General features: G+C 44.5%; 1 protein-coding gene across 1 annotated transcript in view; it reads right to left on the reverse strand.

The window, feature by feature from the left end:
- The window catches only part of LOC122257516 (uncharacterized), a 27244-nt gene that overhangs the window by 19545 nt on the left and 199 nt on the right, over window positions 1-7500 (reverse strand). The gene's annotated exons all lie outside the window — the stretch shown is intronic.

The following is a 7500-nucleotide window of genomic DNA, read 5'->3' on the forward strand; positions in this document are numbered from 1 at the left end:
TTGGGAGTAACCCCTGAAAAAATTCTCCAAAATTACCTTGTCCGAATAATGAAAATATAAATATAAAAACAAGAAGGGTTGTTTTACGACAAAAGGGAAGCCAAACATCGACACTGCCTTTTCACACGGTCAGGTCATGAAGGGGAGGGTTAAAATTTATCGGCACGTGCGAAGAAAATAAGCGAAGAAAAACAATACATATAAAAATAGTGATTCTCAGCATTTATGTGCAAACAGAACTTCAGAATATTCAAGCCATTCTTCACATAAAATAAGAAAGAAAATTCAGTAGGCCGTCAGAGAGGCGTTATAACGGGGGTCATAGGCGAGATGAGGAAAGGGGAAGAGAGGGGGGGGGGCGGGACTTTTCCTTTCTACGATTAATTCGTTCACACCTAAGCGTAAGGGACGGGAAGAGGAGAAGTCCTGCGGAATCACATCCCGCGCAGGTGTTTCACAAAAGAAAACAGAGGTACAATCACGAGAAAAAAAATATCACAGCATAGAGGTACAATCACGAGAAAAATCACAGCATAGAAAAATTCCTAAATCCTAACGAAATCTAACGAAACCCTAACAAAATAAAAGAGCCTGGTTTCTCTAACTTACGGGATTTTTGATGTCTCGATGTCAACATGTAGATGGGCGTCTGCGGCGGGTCGTAGGTCGGTCGTATCGCGGATCGGTGTGGTGGTCCTTTTGACTTCTCATCTGTGGCCTTTTCTGCTCGTGTCAGAGACTTCGTGACCTGGGAGTTGGGGCGCTCGTGTTAAGCCCAAAATCCGCGGTGGGCAGTCTTGGGTTGCCATGAAAGCTGGATGTCGACGTGCAGGAAGTTACTAGCACGGACAGGTCGGCTGCTATGGGCGGCGGTGTTTGTCAGGACAGGTAGAACAGGGCGGGCGGGCGGGAGAAGTTCTTACTGTGGTGTGGGCGGCGGGCGGGAACTTCGGCGTAATTTCTCCATTTTCTTCTCGATATCAATGGTAGCTTCGGTCGTAGCGGCTTCTTCGGAGTTGTGAGCTCGATACCAGCAAAATCGTGGTATCCACCGCCTGGCCACCAGTTTGTAACCCACCAGTGCCACCAGTTTGTAAGCCACCAGCTGGCACCACTGCTGCCAACAGTTTGTAACCCACCTCTGCCACCGGTGCCAACAGTTTGTAAACACCCTGTGTCACCGGTGCCATCAGTTTGTAAGCCACCTACTGGCACTAGTTGTAACCCACCGGCTGGCACCAGTTTGTAACCCACCACTGCGAGCAGTTTGTTATCACCACTCGATGCCCTGGTTGTGATGCGGTGGTTAAAGAGACAGACAGATGTTCACGTGCCATGGTCTTTATTGTGGACTCTAATACACTAGACCCTGGCCGAAGGCCAGAGGTCAGAGCGGTTCGCTTAGTCTGTTGTTGACTCTCTGTCTGATCTGTTTACTGTGGTCCTTACATGTCCTTAAGTACAAATCTTTAGTCACTTTCTTCGCCTCGGGGCTTCCGTTAACAAATACAGCTGCCTAGAAAAGCTTGTGTTCCGGGGCGGAAACGAACACAGGAAGCAGGATGTGTCAGGTCAAGACACACTGCCATCGATATTGCATTGAATTAAATAGACATACATGATCAATGTCTTATGTCACATCATATCGATACCAGTGCCTTACAGGAGGGAGGGAGGGAGGGAGGGAGGGAGGGAGGGAGGGAAGGGAGAGGAGAGGGATAGGCGAGAGAGAGAGGGAGGCGAGAGGGGAGAGAGAGAGGGAGAGAGAGGGAGAGAGAGAGAGGGAGAGGGGAGAGGAGCGGGAGAGAGAGAGGGAGAGGGAGAGAGAGAGAGGGAGAGAGAAGCGGGAGAGAGAAGAGAGAGAGAGAGATGAGAGAATGAGAGAGAGAGAGAGAATGATGAGATAGAGGAGAATGAAAGAGAGGAGAGAGAATGAAAGAGAGGGAGAGAGAATGAAAGAGAGAGAGAGGAATGGAAAGAGAGAAAGAGAGAATGAGAAGAGACGAGAGGCGAGAATGAAAGAGAGTAGAGAGAGTATGAAAAGAGAGAGAGAGAGAATGAAAGAGGAGGAGAGAAGATAGAAAGTGGCAAGAGAATAGAGAGAGAATGGAAAGAGAGGAAGAGAGAATGAAAGGAGAAGAGAGAGAGTAGAGAATGAAGAGAGAGAGTCGGCGAGAATTGTCAAGAGAGAGGGAGAGAGAATGAAAGAGAGGGAGAGAGAATGAAAGAGAGGGAGAGAGAATGAAAGAGAGGGAGAGAGAATGAAAGAGAGGGAGAGAGAATGAAAGAGAGAGAGAGAATGAAAGAGAGGGAGAGAGAATGAAAGAGAGGGAGAGAGAATGAAAGAGAGGGAGAGAGAATGAAAGAGAGAGAGACAAATAAAGCAAGAGAGAGAGAGAGAAATAAAGCGAGAGAGAGAGAGAGAGATTGAGCAGGGAAGAAACTGATGAGAATGAAAAGAGTGAGGTAGAGAGGGATGAAAGAGGAGAGAGAGACGAATGAAGAGAGAGAGAGAGAGAATGGAAAAGGAGAGGCGGGAGACGAGAATGAAGAGAGAGAGGAAGGAGAGAATGAGAGGACGGAGAGATGAGAGAATAGAGCGTGAGAGAGATGAGTAGATGAGAGGATGAGAGAGACGAGAGAGGTGTGATGAAGATGAGAGAGAGATCGGATGTCGTTTGAGAGAGAGAGGATGGAGAGAAGAGAGGAGGAGATGGATGAGGGAGAGAGAGAGAGTGAGAGAGAAAGAGGGAGAAACCTGAGAGAGAGAGAGGGAGAAGAGAGCAGAGGGGGAGGGGAGAGAGGAGGGAGAGAGAGAGAGAGAGGATGAGACGTGAAAAAGAGATGAGAGGGAGATGTGACAGAGGAGAGAATGAGCGAGATGAGAGAGCGAGTGAGAGAGAGAGAGAGAGGCGAGATGAGAGTGAGAGAGTGAGAGAGAGAGGAAGAGAATGAGAGAGGGAAAGAGATTTAGAGAGAGTGAGAGGGAGTGAGAAGGAGAGAGGAGCGAATGAGAGGAGATGAGGGAGAGAGAGAGATGAGAGAGGGAGGGAGAGAGCGAGGGACATACCAGAGAGGAGAGAGAGAGGAGAGAGAGCCAGGGAGTGTGAGAGAGAGAGAGAAGAGAGAGAGAGGAGATCGAAGGAGAGGAGATGGCGGCTGAGAGAGAGAGAGAGAGGGTCGAGAGGAGAGAGAGGAGGGGTGAGAGAGAGAGGGAGAGAGACGAGAAGAGAGTGAGAGAGAGGAGAGAGGAGTGAGGAGAGAGTGTGGGAGGAGAGAGAGAGTCGGAGAGAGAAGAGAGAGAGAGAGCGAATGATGAGAGAGAGAGAGATGGGAGGGTGTTAGAGAGAGAAAGAGAGGAGAGGAGAGAGCGGAGAGAGAGAGAGGGGAGAGGATGGGGAGAGGAAGGAGAGAGGAGATGAACGAGAATGACGAGGGAAGAGAGAGTGAGGAGAGAGAGAGAGAGGGAGAGAGAGAGAGGAGGAGAGAGAGGTGAGGGAGAATGCAGGAGAGTGTGAGGGAGAGAGAGAGAGAGGGAGTAGAGAGAAGTGAGAGGAGGAGAGAGGGAGGGAGAGAGAGAGAGGGAGAGGGAGAGCGGAGAGAGGGAGAGAGAGTAGGAGGGAGAGGACGTGATTGGGAGCAGAGGGAGAGGGGAGAAGGGGAGAGAGAGAGAGAGGGAGGAGAGAGAGGGAGAGAGAGAGAGGGAGAGAGAGAGAGGGAGAGAGAGAGAGGGAGAGAGAGAGAGAAGAGAGGAGAGAGGGAGAGGGGGGAAAGTTGAGAGGGAGGGAGAGAGAGAGTGAAGGAGAGAGACGAGTGGCGAGATGAGAGAGGGAGAGAGAGAGAGGGAGAGAGAGAGGGAGAGAGAGAGGGAGAGAGGGAGAGGGAGAGGGAGAGAGGGAGAGAGAGAGGGAGAGAGAGAGAGGGAGAGAGAGAGAGGGAGAGAGATTCCGACACACACTAAATGCGGATATACACGTATATGAATAGATCCTGTGCAAATTTCTCGTCTACTACCTTCATAACTTAGCAGTAACTCTTTCCATTCCTTCCAACAGAAGTAGGAATTTTCATTTACTTACCGGAAGGTCACTCTGAAAAATGTAATAATAATAATGATGATGATACTGACAACGCGCTCATACTGTATCACACTATATCAGCCACGGCCACTTTCGAACCAGCTAGTAACTAACATAAAAATAGATATACTACTTTCTTCTTTTCTCTGCCTCTTAAACTGTTACCAAAATTAATATCGTCATGTCTAAATGCAAAATCTCTCCTCGGCCGCTAATCGCCGTGTTCACTACATTAATCTTTCTTGGCGACTTCAAAAAGCGGACATTTTTTAATTAAAACTCCTCTCCCCACACGACTTATGGAACTTTTGCGAAATTATGTTTTGGAGATTCTGGGGCAAATATTCTAGGTTTTTGGTTGAGGAGAATGGTAATGTATATTGTAAATCATATAATGTACCTTTCTCGGCTTTAAAGGTAGATGTTGAAAAGCACTTCGCTAAAAGCCAGCAAACTCCACATTTATTCTGGCATGACAAATATTGTAGACATTCCTTTAGAATTATTGAGGATCCAGTCCAAGCGCCATCTTGCCTAAAAAGCACCAAAATATTCTGGCCTTGCATTAAGTCTAATGAAAAAAGACTAAGGTAATTCATTTAGAAAAGCACCGCGTGAAGCGATGTAGACGCTGCGGTTCGCCCTCCAGTAAAGGCCAACAAGCTGTCTTTACCGCTGGCACTCCCTTTTTACCCTTTTTAACGACGGTTTAAATGCAAAATCTCTCCTCGGTTTAGACATTTGGCGGGGTTATGTATAAACCTCTACTCAGGGATACGTAATGCGATAATATGCAAAAACAATAATTTGATTCCCGGAAATGTTACGCGTTCGGCAACATAGCCTTGGGTTGTCTATACCTTTGACATGTGGAGATGACGGCTTAATTTAAAAGATTAACCTGCCCCGCTGGTGGCGATAGAGGTTGGACTGGTTCGTTATTTGACGATAAATCTTGTCAAAATATACGTGATGGAAGCTTGTTTGCATTTGCCGGAATGCGAAGCACGAAGGCGACGGTCTTGCTGGCGTTTAATCAGTGTTGCCATAGAATGATTTTTAATCCCGCAGATTCAGTCTCTAAACCCGCTAGATTAGGATCCAAAGTAGGTCGGCCAAGAAGGTATACACGCAGAGGGAGAGAGAGATTCCGACACACAAAGGTGAATATACAAGCATATATATATATATATATATATATATATATATATATATATATATATATATATATATATATATAGAGAGAGAGAGAGAGAGAGAGAGAGAGAGAGATAGTGTAGATTCAGCTTCACTTTGCATGTCGTTAGCATATTTTATAATATATAGCTAATAAAAATTAGCAAGTCAGATGCATCCTCCAGGTCAGATGCATGCTACTCTACTATCTGGAAAGCAGTTCTCACAAAAGCTGCTTAAATGATCACATGTCACTACAGGTGTATGTTCTTTTCAGGCACCAATGACATAACCGTGTCTAGTTACAGATAAAACTTTCGCGTTTGCATTGTGTTTTTTTGTACGATAGTGAGTTTTCAGATCAGTAAACTTTAAGTTCAGAGGGTATTGACAATTTTACCTACCTTTTTTTTTAGTAATCCAATCTCTGAACGCTACACCGCTTAACATTACTTTCTAAACTTCTGAGTGTACTGTAATTTAGACATGATCAGTAGTTGAGAAATTTTTACTGTAAACCTAATAAGAAGATACTGTTGGTAAGTAATCCTCCGTGGGGAAACGAAGACTGACATGGGCGCTGTCTGGTCAAAATCCCACTGGCCAGTCCATGTAAAATTAGAGTTGGGTGGTATAGTTGGTAGCAAAGAGGGACGACTATACATACCGTTCATTTAATTAATTCCATACCGAAATAAAACATGCAAAATGCCTAAGCAAAATCGCTTGATAATCGACAGATATTGTTATATACACGCCAGATTTCATGCTAGCTGCTGGATGGCAAATAATATAGCCGAACAACCGAAAGTCGTTATATTTAGTGGGAGAATAGCTAGAATGGCAACACCGAGTTTAATAAACGATTTTGACAAGCGATTGTGGCCAGCCAGGGGCCACTCCTAGGAATCTTGGGATTTTTTTATATATATTCATTTTTTTATTTCTCATTTAACTTATTTTTTTATCTATCTATTATTATTATTATATATATTATATATATATTTATTTTTGGGGGAGGGGGTAAATATGAACGAAATCGCTCTATACACATTTATAAAAGGTGAAAGAATGTGGAAATTTGAAAATAACCCAAGCAAAGACTCGTAATTCAAAACGTAAAGCAATTGAAAAAGTGGGAAACCCAAGCCAAGAATTTCACTTTTAAAATGATGAAAAAACGCGAAACCGAAACATTCGAAGCAATGATCGGCCACGGAGGATTCGAACCGCGCGAATGAACGAACGCAAGAACACCATCCTATTTGCATAACTTTTTCCACAAATGATAGCCACATGAACCAAAAAACTTGGCTTAAAGTCGGGGGTCCAAGAACCCCGGACCCACTCGCAACTGCCGTGTTCCCTATCGAGGGCTCCGCTCCCTGACTCCCTCTAGATCGCCACATTTATTACCCGACCTTTTCACGACATTACAATATTTGCGTATACGTTTAAAGGTGTAAGTTAAATTTCGATGTGCCTTTTGATGGATGGCAGAAGCTGAGGCTGAGGCTGTGAAGGGAATGGAAATCTTTGATGGTCCGTTGGGCAAGTCAGCTGAACATCGCTATTTCACGGTTTTTTTTTTTCCCCCCCACCGACTTTTGTATGATCCTTAGTATTGTAACAATTTCATTGAAATATCATTTTCACTGGAATAGTATAGAGGGAATTGGGAAATATGAGATAACATTGCTCACAGTCTTCGCTTCGGAAAAAAAGCTTTATGAGTAATGTGACAACAGAATTCTATGCGTAAATGAAACGCGTGGATATAACTAGTATTTCGAAGGTCTTGAACACCGAACATATCTCGAAACATATTATAGCAAGGCCGGGTAGTGCTGGACTGGGCCGCAGAACTCGCCCGCCACCAGCTGTTTTTCCTTATTGTAACTATCGCGATCGCCGTTTAAAACTTCTATTATTCGATGTGTTTTTGTGTATTTTATGTTACAGTCCTTACTTATGTGCGTCCTCATGCGGCCGTATTGGCAAGATTAACCTGCATCACGAGTAGACAACTACTCTGAGTGTTTATGAAAAAAAAAGTTTCATTACTAAGTGAATTATTCTCAAAAGATATAGAAACATTCATTTCATCAAAAATAAAAGATGTAGTTGATTTTTTCTCAAACTTTTTCATTTATTCTACTTTGCGTTCTCTCCTGTTGACCTTCTGTTCAGTCACTAGCCTTCACACCATTGCATTAACTTTTTTTTTTCTTTTCTAGTAAAAAGA

This window comes from Penaeus japonicus, unplaced genomic scaffold, assembly GCF_977035675.1.
Source record: "Penaeus japonicus unplaced genomic scaffold, GWHDUDI00000001_assembly GWHDUDI00000003, whole genome shotgun sequence".
NCBI lineage: Eukaryota > Metazoa > Arthropoda > Malacostraca > Decapoda > Penaeidae > Penaeus > Penaeus japonicus.